The sequence below is a fragment of the Triticum urartu genome, chromosome 7A, assembly GCF_056163025.1.
Source record: "Triticum urartu cultivar PI428250 chromosome 7A, HENAU_Tu73, whole genome shotgun sequence".
NCBI classification, from domain to species: Eukaryota; Viridiplantae; Streptophyta; class Magnoliopsida; order Poales; family Poaceae; genus Triticum; species Triticum urartu.
The window spans coordinates 38,230,881-38,242,836 of record NC_141879.1 but is presented as its reverse complement, the minus strand read 5'-3'; positions in this window follow the sequence as shown (position 1 = coordinate 38,242,836).

Below are 11,956 nucleotides of genomic sequence, written 5' to 3'. Positions count from 1 at the left end.
CACTTGGGACAATGCTCTAAAAAATGATGATCATCACACTTTTATTTACTTACAACTCAACAATTACAACTCAATACTTAGAACAACATATGACTCTATGTGAATGCCTCCGGCGGTGTACCGGGATATGCAATGAATCAAGAGTGACATGTATGAAAGAATTATGAACGATGGCTTTGCCACAAATACAATGTCAACTAGATGATCATGCAAAGCAATATGACAGTGATGGAGCGTGTCATAGTAAACGGAATGGTGGAAAGTTGCATGGCAATATATCTCGGAATGGCTATGGAAATGCCATGATAGGTAGGTATGGTGGCTGTTTTGAGGAAGGTATATGGTGGGTGTATGATACCGGCGAAAGGTGCGCGGTATTAGAGAGGCTAGCAACGGTGGAAGGGTGAGAGTGCGTATGATCCATGGACTCAACATTAGCCATAAAGAACTCATATACTTATTGCAAAATCTACAAGTTATCAAAGCAAAGTATTACGCGCATGCTCCTAGGGGGATAGATTGGTAGGAAAAGACCATCGCTCGTCCTCGACCGCCACTCATAAGGAAGACAGTCAATAAATACATCATGCTCCGACTTCTTAACATAACGGTTCACCATACGTGCATGCTACGGCAATCACAAATTTTAACACAAGTATTTCTCAAATTCATAACTAATCAACTAGCACGACTCTAATATCACCATCTCCATATCTCAAAACAATTGTCAAGTTTCAAACTTCTCATAGTATTCAACACACTCATAAGAAAAATTTATTTATTAATCCTGAATGCCTCAAATAATTAAAGAAAATTACCATGCAGTTTTGTAGGACTCTCAAAATAATCTAAGTGAAGCATGATAGAACAATGGTTTCTATAAAACAAATCTACCAACGTGCTCTAAAAGATATAAGGGAAGCACTAGAGAAAAAACTATATAACTCAAAAGATATAAGTGAAGCGCATAGAGTATTCTAACAATCTCTGAATCATGAGTGTCTCTCTCAAAAAGGTGTGTGCAGCAAGGACGATTGTGGAAAACTAACAAATAAAGACTCAAATAATACAAGACGCTCCAAGCAAAACACATATCATGTGGTAAATAAAAATATAGCTCCAAGTAAAGTTACCGATAGAAGTAGACGAAAGAGGGGATGCCTTCCGGGGCATCCCCAAGATTTGGCTTTGAGGTGTCCTTAGATCATCTTGGGGGTGCTATGGTCATCCCCAAGCTTAGGCTCTTGCCACTCCTTATTCCATAATCCATCAAATCTTTACCCAAAACTTGAAAACTTCACAACACAAAACTTAAAGCAGAAAATCTCGTGAGCTCCGTTAGCGAAAGAAAACAAAACACCACTTCTAGGTACTGTAATGAACTCATTCTTTATTTATATTGGTGTTAAACCTACTGTATTCCAACTTCTCTATGGTTTATAAACTATTCTACTAGCCATAGATTCATCAAAATAAGCAAACAACACAAGAAAAACAGAATCTGTCAAAAACAGAACAGTCTGTAGTAATCTGTAGCTAGCGCAAGATATGGAACCCCAAAAATTCTAAAATAAACTTATGGACGTGAGGAATTTATCTATTAATCATCTTCAAAAATAATTAACTAAATAGCACTTTCCAAATAAAAATGACAGCAGTTCTCGTGAGCGCTAAAGTTTCTGTTTTTTACAGCAAGATTAAAAAGACTTTCCCCAAGTCTTCCCAACGGTTCTACTTGGTACGAACACTAATTAAACACAAAAAAACACAACCAAAACAGAGGCTAGATAAATTATTTATTGAATAACAGCAAGTAAAAATATTGGGTTGTCTCCCAACAAGCGCTTTTCTTTAAAGCCTCTAGCTAGGCATTGATAATTTTAATGATGCTCACATGAAAGACAAGAATTGAAGCACAACTAGAGCATCATGAAACACTTGACAAACACATCTAAGTCCAACATACTTCCTATGAATAGGCATCTTATAGGCAAACAAATTATCATATCAAGGAAAAACTAGCATATGCAAGGAATCGAAAAGAAACAATAGCAATATCAACATAACGAGAGGTAATTTAGTAACATGAAAATTTCTACAATCATATTTTCCTCTCTCATAATAATTACATGTGGGATCATAAGAAAATTCAACAAAATAGCTATCACAAAGAATATTTTCAACACGATCCACATGCATGCAAAGTTGACACTCTTCCAAAATAGTGGGATTAACATTAACTAAAGTCATGACCTCTCCAAACCCACTTTTATCAAAAATTTCATAAGATTGAAATTTCTCCAGATATGTGGGATCTAAAGTTGACACTCTTCCAAACCCACTTTCAATAATATTGCAAACACTATTATCAATATCATATTCATCATGGGGCTTAAATAAATTTTCAAGATCAAAAGAAGAATCACCTCAATCATGATCATTGCAACAAGTAGTAGACATAGCAAAACTAGCATCCCCAAGCTTAGGGTTTTGCATATTATTAGCACAATTGACATCAAGAGAATTTATAGTAAAATCATTGCAATCATGCTTTTCATTCAAAGAGCTATTGTGAATCACTTCATAAAGTACTTCATCGCAATTTTCAGATTCACGAATGTCAAGCAAAACTTCATAAAGATAATCTAGTGCACAAAACTCACTAACAATTGATTCATCATAATTGGATCGCTTAAAAAGATTAGCAAGTGGATGAGGATCCATAGATCTTAGGTTCTCTGTTTAGTAATAAATAAACAACTTTTCCAACCAAACGAGCAAACGAGCCAAGTAAGACATTAAAGCAAATGGAAAAGAGGGCGAATAAAACGGCAAGGGTGACAGAAATCCTTCTTGCTACCTCTTGAGCACTGCGTTGGTTTTCCCTTGAAGAGGAAAGGGTGATGCAGTAAAGCAGCGTAAGTATTTCCCTCAGTTTTTGAGAACCAAGGTATCAATCCAGTAGGAGGCCACGTGCGAGTCCCTCGCACCTACACAAACAAATAAATCCTCGCAACCAACGCGATAAGGGGTTGTCAATCCCTACACGGTCACTTACGAGAGTGAGATCTGATAGATATGATAAGATAATATTTTTGGTATTTTTATGATAAAGATGCAAAGTAAAATAGAAATCAATAAAAATAACTAAGTATTGGAAGATTGATATAATGGAGAATAGACCCGGGGGCCATAGGTTTCACTAGTGGCTTCTCTCGTGAGCATAAGTATTTACGGTGGGTGAACAAATTACTTTTGAGCAATTGACAGAATTGAGCATAGTTATGAGAATATCTAGGTATGATCATGTATATAGGCATCACGTCCGAGACAAGTAGACCGACTCCTGCCTGCATCTACTACTATTACTCCACACATCGACCACTATCCAACATGCATCTAGAGTATTAAGTTCATAAGAACAGAGTAACACTTTAAGCAAGATGACATGATGTAGAGGGATAAACTCATGCAATATGATATAAACCCCATCTTGTTATCCTCGATGGCAACAATACAATACGTGCCTTGCTGCCCCTACTGTCACTGGGAAAGGACACCGCAAGATTGAACCCAAAGCTAAGCACTTCTCCCATTGCAAGAAAGATCAATCTAGTAGGCCAAACCAAACTGATAATTCGAAGAGACTTGCAAAGATAACCAGTCATACATAAAAGAATTCAGAGAAGATTCAAATATTGTTCATAGATAAACTTGATCATAAACCCACAGTTCATCGGTCTCAACAAACACACTGCAAAAGAAGATTACATCGAATAGATCTCCACAAGAGAGGGGGAGAACATTGTATTGAGATCTAAAAAGAGAGAAGAAGCCATCTAGATAATAACTATGGACCCGTAGGTCTGAAGTAAACTACTCACACTTCATCGGAGGGGCTATGGTGTTGATGTAGAAGCCCTCCATGATCGATGCCCCCTCCGGTGGAGCTCCGGAACAAGCCCCAAGATGGGATCTCGTGGATACAGAAAGTTACGGTGGTGGAATTAGGGTTTTGGCTCCGTATCTGGTAGTTTGGGGGTACGTAGGTATATATAGGAGGAAGGAGTACGTCGGTGGAGCAACAGGGGGCCCACAAGGGTGGAGGGCGCGCCTGGGGTGTAGGCGCGCCCCCCCTACCTCGTGGCCTCCCTGTTCGTTGCTTGACATAGGGTCCAAGTCTCCTGGATCATGTTCGCTCCGAAAATCATGTTCCCGAAGGTTTCATTCCGTTTGGACTCCGTTTGATATTATTTTCTTGCAAAACCCTAAAATAGGCAAAAACAACAATTCTGGGCTGGGCCTCCGGTTAATAGGTTAGTCCCAAAATGATATAAAAGTGTATAATAAAGCCCAATAATGTTTAAAACAGGATATAATATAGCATGGAACAATCAAAAGTTATAGATACGTTGGAGATGTATCAGTCTCCTCTTCTCATGCTCATACAAGTGGTAGAAGAGCTCACCTTATAAAGAGGTGCAACTCTCTCTCTCTCAACTTATGAGGTGGGACTAAACTTTACCCTCACTCACTCCACTCACATGTGTGCATAAGAGAATTTCAGAATTTTAGTTGGGCTTTGGGCCAAAAGCCCACTAGCAAATTCCAACAATCCCCCACAAAGTCTCATTGGCACATCTCACCATTTGGTTCCAAAACATTGTTTATATACCGGTGCTTAGTGGAGACTGTGAAGTTGAACTTCCACTTAGAGATTTATGCTACACTAGATCACAACTTGAATAGTGGACTATGCCTTGAACTACAAGTTTTCTGCAAGACTAGTTTCACACAAATTCTTGACCGATACTGGGCTGCCGCGAGGCTTCCCCGCGGGTGGAGCGTATACGTTGTACTCCAGGGCCTTTTCATGAATTTATTAGAGAACACCCAATTCTCACAGACTGCGACGTTAATAGTTAAATTCATATAGGTGTGTTCCTCAGAAGACGTTCTGCATGACAACATCTCTACTTACCCGAATAAGCCACTTGGAACATATTAAGATAAGTATCAACCTGCCATGCAGATCAGGAGAGTATTGCATCTTCACGGAGTGGGATAGTTAATATAGGGATATTCTCCTCCCAGCTGACCAATAGCTTGTCTCCCACTTCTACTTCACGGGATCTCCGATCACATAGAGTGGGTTACCACTATGGACAACTCAAGCGGCATCTCCGTCGATGCATTATCTATCACGTTACGTGATAGACCCTTTGTGAAGGGATCTGACAAATTTTTCTACGTTTGGATATAATCCAACGTAATAACTCCTGAGTTCCTCAATTTTCTGACAGATTTTAGTCTCCTCTTCACATGCCTTGAGGACTTCATATTGTCCTTAGAACTGTTTATCTTGACGATCACAATTTGATTATCACAGTTCATCAGGATAGGGGGTATTGGTTTTTCAACCATAGGTAAGTCCATCAAGAGCTCACGAAGCCACTCTGCTTCAATAGTGGCAGTGCCTAATGTCGTGAGTTCTGCTTCCATAGTTGACCTCGTTAGATGGTTGCTTACAAGACTTCCAAGAAACAGCGCCACCACCAAGTCTAAAAACATAACCACTTGTGGCCTTAATCTCATCAGCATCAGATATCCAGTTTGAGTCACTATAACCCTCCAGTACCCTTGGATACCTGGTGTAGTGAATCCCATAGCTCGCAGTGCCTTTCAAATAGCGCATAACTCTCTCAAGCGCATGCCAATTATCATCTCCCGGTTTTGACACAAACCGACTCAGCTTGCTCATAGCAAACGAGATGTCAGGCCACGTGGCACTCGCCAAATACATAAGCGAGCCAATAATCTGAGAATACCTCAGTTGATCTCTAGCAATCCGTCGATTCCTTCGAAGCAATGCTACCTCTTGAGCACTGCGTTGGTTTTCCCTAGAAGAGGAAACGGTGATGCAGTAAAGTAGCGTAAGTATTTCCCTCAGTTTTTGAGAACCAAGGTATCAATCCAGTAGGAGATCACGCACGAGTCCCTTGCACCTACACAGACAAATAAGAACCTCGCAACCAACATGATAAGGGGTTGTAAATCCCTCAACGGTCACTTACGAGAGTGAGATCTGATAGATATGGTAAGATAATATTTTTGGTATTTTTATGATAAATAGAAATAAAGACGCAACGTAAAATAAAAGGCAAAAGAAATAACAAAGTGTTGGAAGATTGATATGATGGAAAATAGAGCCGGGGGCCATAGGTTTCACTAGTGGCTTCTCTCGAGAGCATAAGTATTATGGTGGGTGAACAAATTACTTTTGAGCAATTGATAGAATTGAGCATAGTTATGAGAATATCTAGGTATGATCATGTATATAGGCATCACGGCCGTGACAAGTAGACAGACTCCTTCCTGCATCTACTACTATTACTCCACACATCGACCGCTATCTAGCATGCATCTAGAGTATTAAGTTCATAAGAACAGAGTAACGCTTTAAGCAAGATGACATGATGTAGAGGGATAAACTCATGCAATATGATATAAACCCCATCTTGTTATCCTCGATGGCAACAATACAATACGTGCCTTGCTGCCCCTGCTGTCACTGGGAAAGGACACCGCAAGATTGAACCCAAAGCTAAGCACTTCTCCCATTGCAAGAAAGATCAATCTAGTAGGCCAAACCAAACTGATAATTCAAAGAGACTTGCAAAGATAACCAATCATACATAAAATAAATCAGAGGAGATTCAAATATTGTTCATAGATAAACCTGATCATAAACCCACAATTCATCGGTCTCAACAAACACACCGCAATAGAAGACTACATCGAATAGATCTCCACGAGAATCATGGAGAACTTTGTATTGAGATCCAAAGAGGGAGAAGAAGCCATCTAGCTAATAACTATAGACCCGAAGGTCTGAGGTAAAATACTCACACATCATCGGAGAGGCTATGGTGTTGATGTAGAAGCCCTCCGTGATCAATGCCCCCTCCGGCGGAGCACCGGAAAAGGCCCCAAGATGGGATCTCACAGATACAGAAGGTTGCGGTGGTGGAATTAGGTTTTTGGGTCTATATCTGATATTTTGGGGGTACGTAGGTATATATAGGAGGAAGAAGTACGTCGGTGGAGCAACATGAGCCCCACGAGGGTGGAGGGCGCGCCCCCTGCCTCGTGCTCTCCTAGTTGATTTTTTGACGTGGACTCCAAGTCCTATGGATCACGTTTGTTCCGAAAATCACGTTCCCGAAGGTTTCATTCCGTTTGGACTCCGTTTGATATTCTTTTCTGTGAAACACTAAAATAGGCAAAAAACAGCAATTTGTGCTGGGCCTCCAGTCAATAGATTAGTCCCAAAAAATAATATAAAAGTCTATAATAAATCCCATTAACTTCCAAAACAGAATATAATATAGCATGGAACAATCAAAAATTATAGATACGTTGGAGACGTATCAAGCAACACACTAGCATCATATGGAGTTGGATAAGGCGTGCAGTCGCTATACCCAAAACGATTCAAGACCTTTTCCACATAGTGAGACTGAAGCAGTGTGATCCCACCATTCTCATCTCTCTACAGCTTGATGTTTATGTTGGTGAAGGTAGCAGAATTTTAAAATTTTCTACGCATCACCAAGATCAATCTATGGAGTCTTCTAGCAATGAGAGGAAAGGAGTGCATCTACATACCCTTGTAGATCGCGAGCGGAAGCGTTCAAGAGAACGGGGTTGATGGAGCCGTACTCGTCGTGATCCAAATCACTGATGACTTAGCGCCGAACGGACGGCACCTCCGCGTTCAACACACATACGGTTGGGAAGACGTATCCTCCTTATTGATCCAGCAAGGGGAAGGAGAGGTTGATGGAGATCCAGCAGCACGGCGGCGTAGTGGTGGAAGCAGCGGTGATCTCGGCAGGGCTTCGCCAAGCTCCAACGAGAGAGAGAGAGAGGTGTTACGAGGGGAGAGGGAGGGGCCAGGGACTTGGTGCGGCTGCCCTCCCTCCCCCCCACTATATATAGGGCCCCTAGGGGGCGCCGGCCCTAGAGATTGGATCTCAAGGGGGGCGGCGGCCAAGGGGGTGGCTTGCCCCCCAAGCCAAGTGGGGCGCCCCCCACCCCTAGGGTTTCCAACCCTAGGCGCAGTGGGAGGCCCAAGGGGGGCGCACCAGCCCACCAGGGGCTGGTTCCCTTCCCCACTTCAGCCCATGGGGCCATCCGGGATAGGTGGACCCACCCGGTGGACCCCCGGGACCTTCCGGTGGTCCCGGTACAATACCGGTGACCCCCGAAACTTTCCCAATGGCCGAAACTAGACTTCCTATATATAATTCTTCACCTGCGGACCATTCCGGAACTCCTCGTGACGTCCAAGATCTCATTCGGGACTCCAAACAACTTTCGGGTTACCGCATACTAATATCTCTTCAACCCTAGCGTCACCGAACCTTAAGTGTGTAGACCCTACGGGTTCGGAAGACACGTAGACATGACCGAGACGACTCTCCGGTCAATAACCAACAGCGGGATCTGGATACCCATGTTGGCTCCCACATGTTCCACGATGATCTCATCAGATGAACCACGATGTCAAGGATTCAATCAATCCCGTATACAATTCCATTTGTCAATCGGTACGTTACTCGCCCGAGACTCGATCGTCGGTATCCCAATACCTCGTTCAATCTCGTTACCGGCAAGTTACTTTACTCGTACCGTAATGCATGATCCCGTGATCAACCACCTGGCCACATTGAGCTCATTATGATGATGCATTACCGAGTGGGCCCAGAGATACCTCTCCGTCATACGGAGTGACAAATCCCAGTCTCGATTCGTGCCAACCCAACAGACACTTTTGGAGATACCCGTAGTGCACCTTTATAGTCACCCAGTTACGTTGTGACGTTTGGCACACCCAAAGCACTCCTACGGTATCCGGGAGTTGCACAACCTCATGGTCTAAGGAAATGATACTTGACATTCGGAAAAGCTCTAGCAAACGAACTACACGATCTTTGAGCTATGCTTAGGATTGGGTCTTGTCCATCACATCATTCTCCTAATGATGTGATCCCGTTATCAATGGCATCTAATGTCAATAGTCAGGAAACCATGACCATCTTTTCATCAACGAGCTAGTCAACTAGAGGCTCACTAGGGACGTGTTGTGGTCTATGTATTCACACATGTATTACGATTTCCGGATAACACAATTATAGCATGAACAATAGACAATTATCATGAACAAGGAAATATAATAATAACCATTTTATTATTGCCTCTAGGGCATATTTCCAATAGTCTCCCACTTGCACTAGAGTCAATAATCTATTTACATTGTGATGAATCGAACACCCATTGAGTTCTGGTGTTGATCATGTTTTGCTCTAGGGAGAGGTTTAGTCAACGGACCTGCCACATTCAGGTCCGTATGTACTTTACAAATATCTATGTCTCCATTTTGAACACTTTCATGAATGGAGTTGAAGCGACGCTTGATATGCCTGGTCTTCCTGTGAAACATGGGCTCCTTGGCAAGGGCAATAGCTCCAGTGTTGTCACAGAAGAGAGTCATCGGGCCCGACGCATTGGGAATGATTCCTAGGTCGGTAATGAACTCCTTCAGCCAGATTGCTTCTTGTGCTGCCTCCGAGGCTGCCATGTACTCCGCTTCACATGTAGATCCCGCCACAACGCTTTGCTCGCAACTGCACCAGCTTATTGCCCCACCATTCAAAATATACACGTATCCGGTTTGTGACTTAGAGTCATCCAGATCTGTGTCGAAGCTAGCATCGACGTAACCCTTTACGATGAGCTCTTCGTCACCTCCATAAACGAGAAACATATCCTTAGTCCTCTTCAGGTACTTCAGGATATTCTTGACCGCTGTCCAGTGTTCCATGCCGGGATTACTCTGGTACCTTCCTACCAAACTTACAGCAAGGTTTACATCAGGTCTGGTACACAGCATGGCATACATAATAGACCCTATGGCCGAGGCATAGGGGACGACACTCATCTTTCCTCTATCTTCTACCGTGGTCGGGCATTGAGCCGTGCTCAATTGCATACCTTGCAATACAGGCAAGAACCCGTTCTTGGACTGAGCCATATTGAACTTCTTCAATATCTTGTCAAGGTACGTACTTTGTGAAAGACCAATGAGGCGTCTCGATCTATCTCTATAGATTTTGATGCCTATTATATAAGCAGCTTCTCCAAGGTCCTTCATTGAAAAACACTTGTTCAAGTAGGCCTTTATGCTTCCAAGAATTCTATATCATTTCCCATCAACAGTATGTCATCCACATATAATATGAGAAATGCTACGGAGCTCTCACTCACTTTCTTGTAAACACAGGCTTCTCCATAAGTCTGTGTAAACCCAAACGCTTTGATCATCTCATCAAATCGAATGTTCCAACTCCGAGATGCTTGCACCAGCCCATAGATTGAGCGTTGGAGCTTGCACACCTTGTTAGCATTCTTAGGATCGACAAAACCTTCCGGCTGCATCATATACAATTCTTCCTTAAGAAAGCCGTTAAGGAATGTCGTTTTGACGTCCATTTGCCATATCTCATAATCATAGAATGCGGGAATTGCTAACATGATTCGGACGGACTTCAGCTTCGCTATGGGTGAGAAAGTCTCATCGTAGTCAACCCCTTGAACTTGTCGATAACCCTTAGCGACGAGTCGAGCCTTGTAGATGGTCACATTACCATCTGCGTCTGTCTTCTTTTTAAAGATCCATTTATTTTCTATGGCTCGCCGATCATCGGGCAAGTCAGTCAAAGTCCATACTTCGTTTTCATACATGGATCCTATCTCGGATATCATGGCTTTGAGCCATTTGTCGGAATATGGGCCCGCCATCGCTTCCTCATAGTTCGAAGGTTCACCGTTGTCTAACAACATGATTTCCAAGACAGGGTTGCCGTACCACTCTGGTGCGGAACGTGTCCTTGTGGACCTACGAAGTTCAGTAGCAACTTGATCTGAAGTTTCATGATCATCATCATTAACTTCCTCTCTAGTCGGTGCAGGCACCTCAGGAACATTTTCTTGAGCTGTGCCACTCTCCGGTTCAAGAGGCAATACTTCATCAAGTTCTACTTTCCTCCCACTTACTTCTTTCGAGAGAAACTCTTTCTCTAGAAAGGATCCATTCTTGGCAACAAAGTTCTTGCCTTCGGATCTGAGGTAGAAGGTATACCCAATAGTTTCTTTAGTGTATCCTATGAAGACGCATTTTTCCGATTTGGGTTCGAGCTTTTCAGGTTGAAGTTTCTTCACATAAGCATCGCATCCCCAAACTTTTAGAAACGACAGCTTAGGTTTCTTCCCAAACCAAAATTCATACGGTGTCGTCTCAACGGATTTCGATGAAGCCCTATTTAAAGTGAATGCGGCAGTCTCTAAAGCATAGCCCCAAAATGACAGCGGTAGATCGGTAAGAGACACCATAGATCGCACCATATCCAATAGAGTGCGATTACAACGTTCAGACACACTATTACGCTGAGGTGTTCCGGGCGGCGTGAGTTGTGAAACTATTCCACATTTCCTTAAGTGCGTGCCAAATTCGTGACTCAAGTATTCTCCCCCACGATCTGATCGCAAGAACTTGATTTTCCTGTCACGTTGATTCTCAACCTCACTCTGAAATTCCTTGAACTTTTCAAAGGTCTCAGACTTGTGTTTCATTAATTAGACATACCCATATCTACTCAAGTCATCAGTGAGGGTGAGAACATAAAGATAGCCACCGCGAGCCTCAACATTCATTAGACCGCACACATCAGTATGTATGATTTCTAATAAGTTGGTTGCTCGCTCCATTGTTCCTGAGAACGGAGTCTTGGTCATTTTACCCATGAGGCATGGTTCGCACGTGTCAAATGATTTGTAATCAAGAGACTCCAAAAGTCCATCTGCATGGAGCTTCTTTATGCGTTTGACACCTATG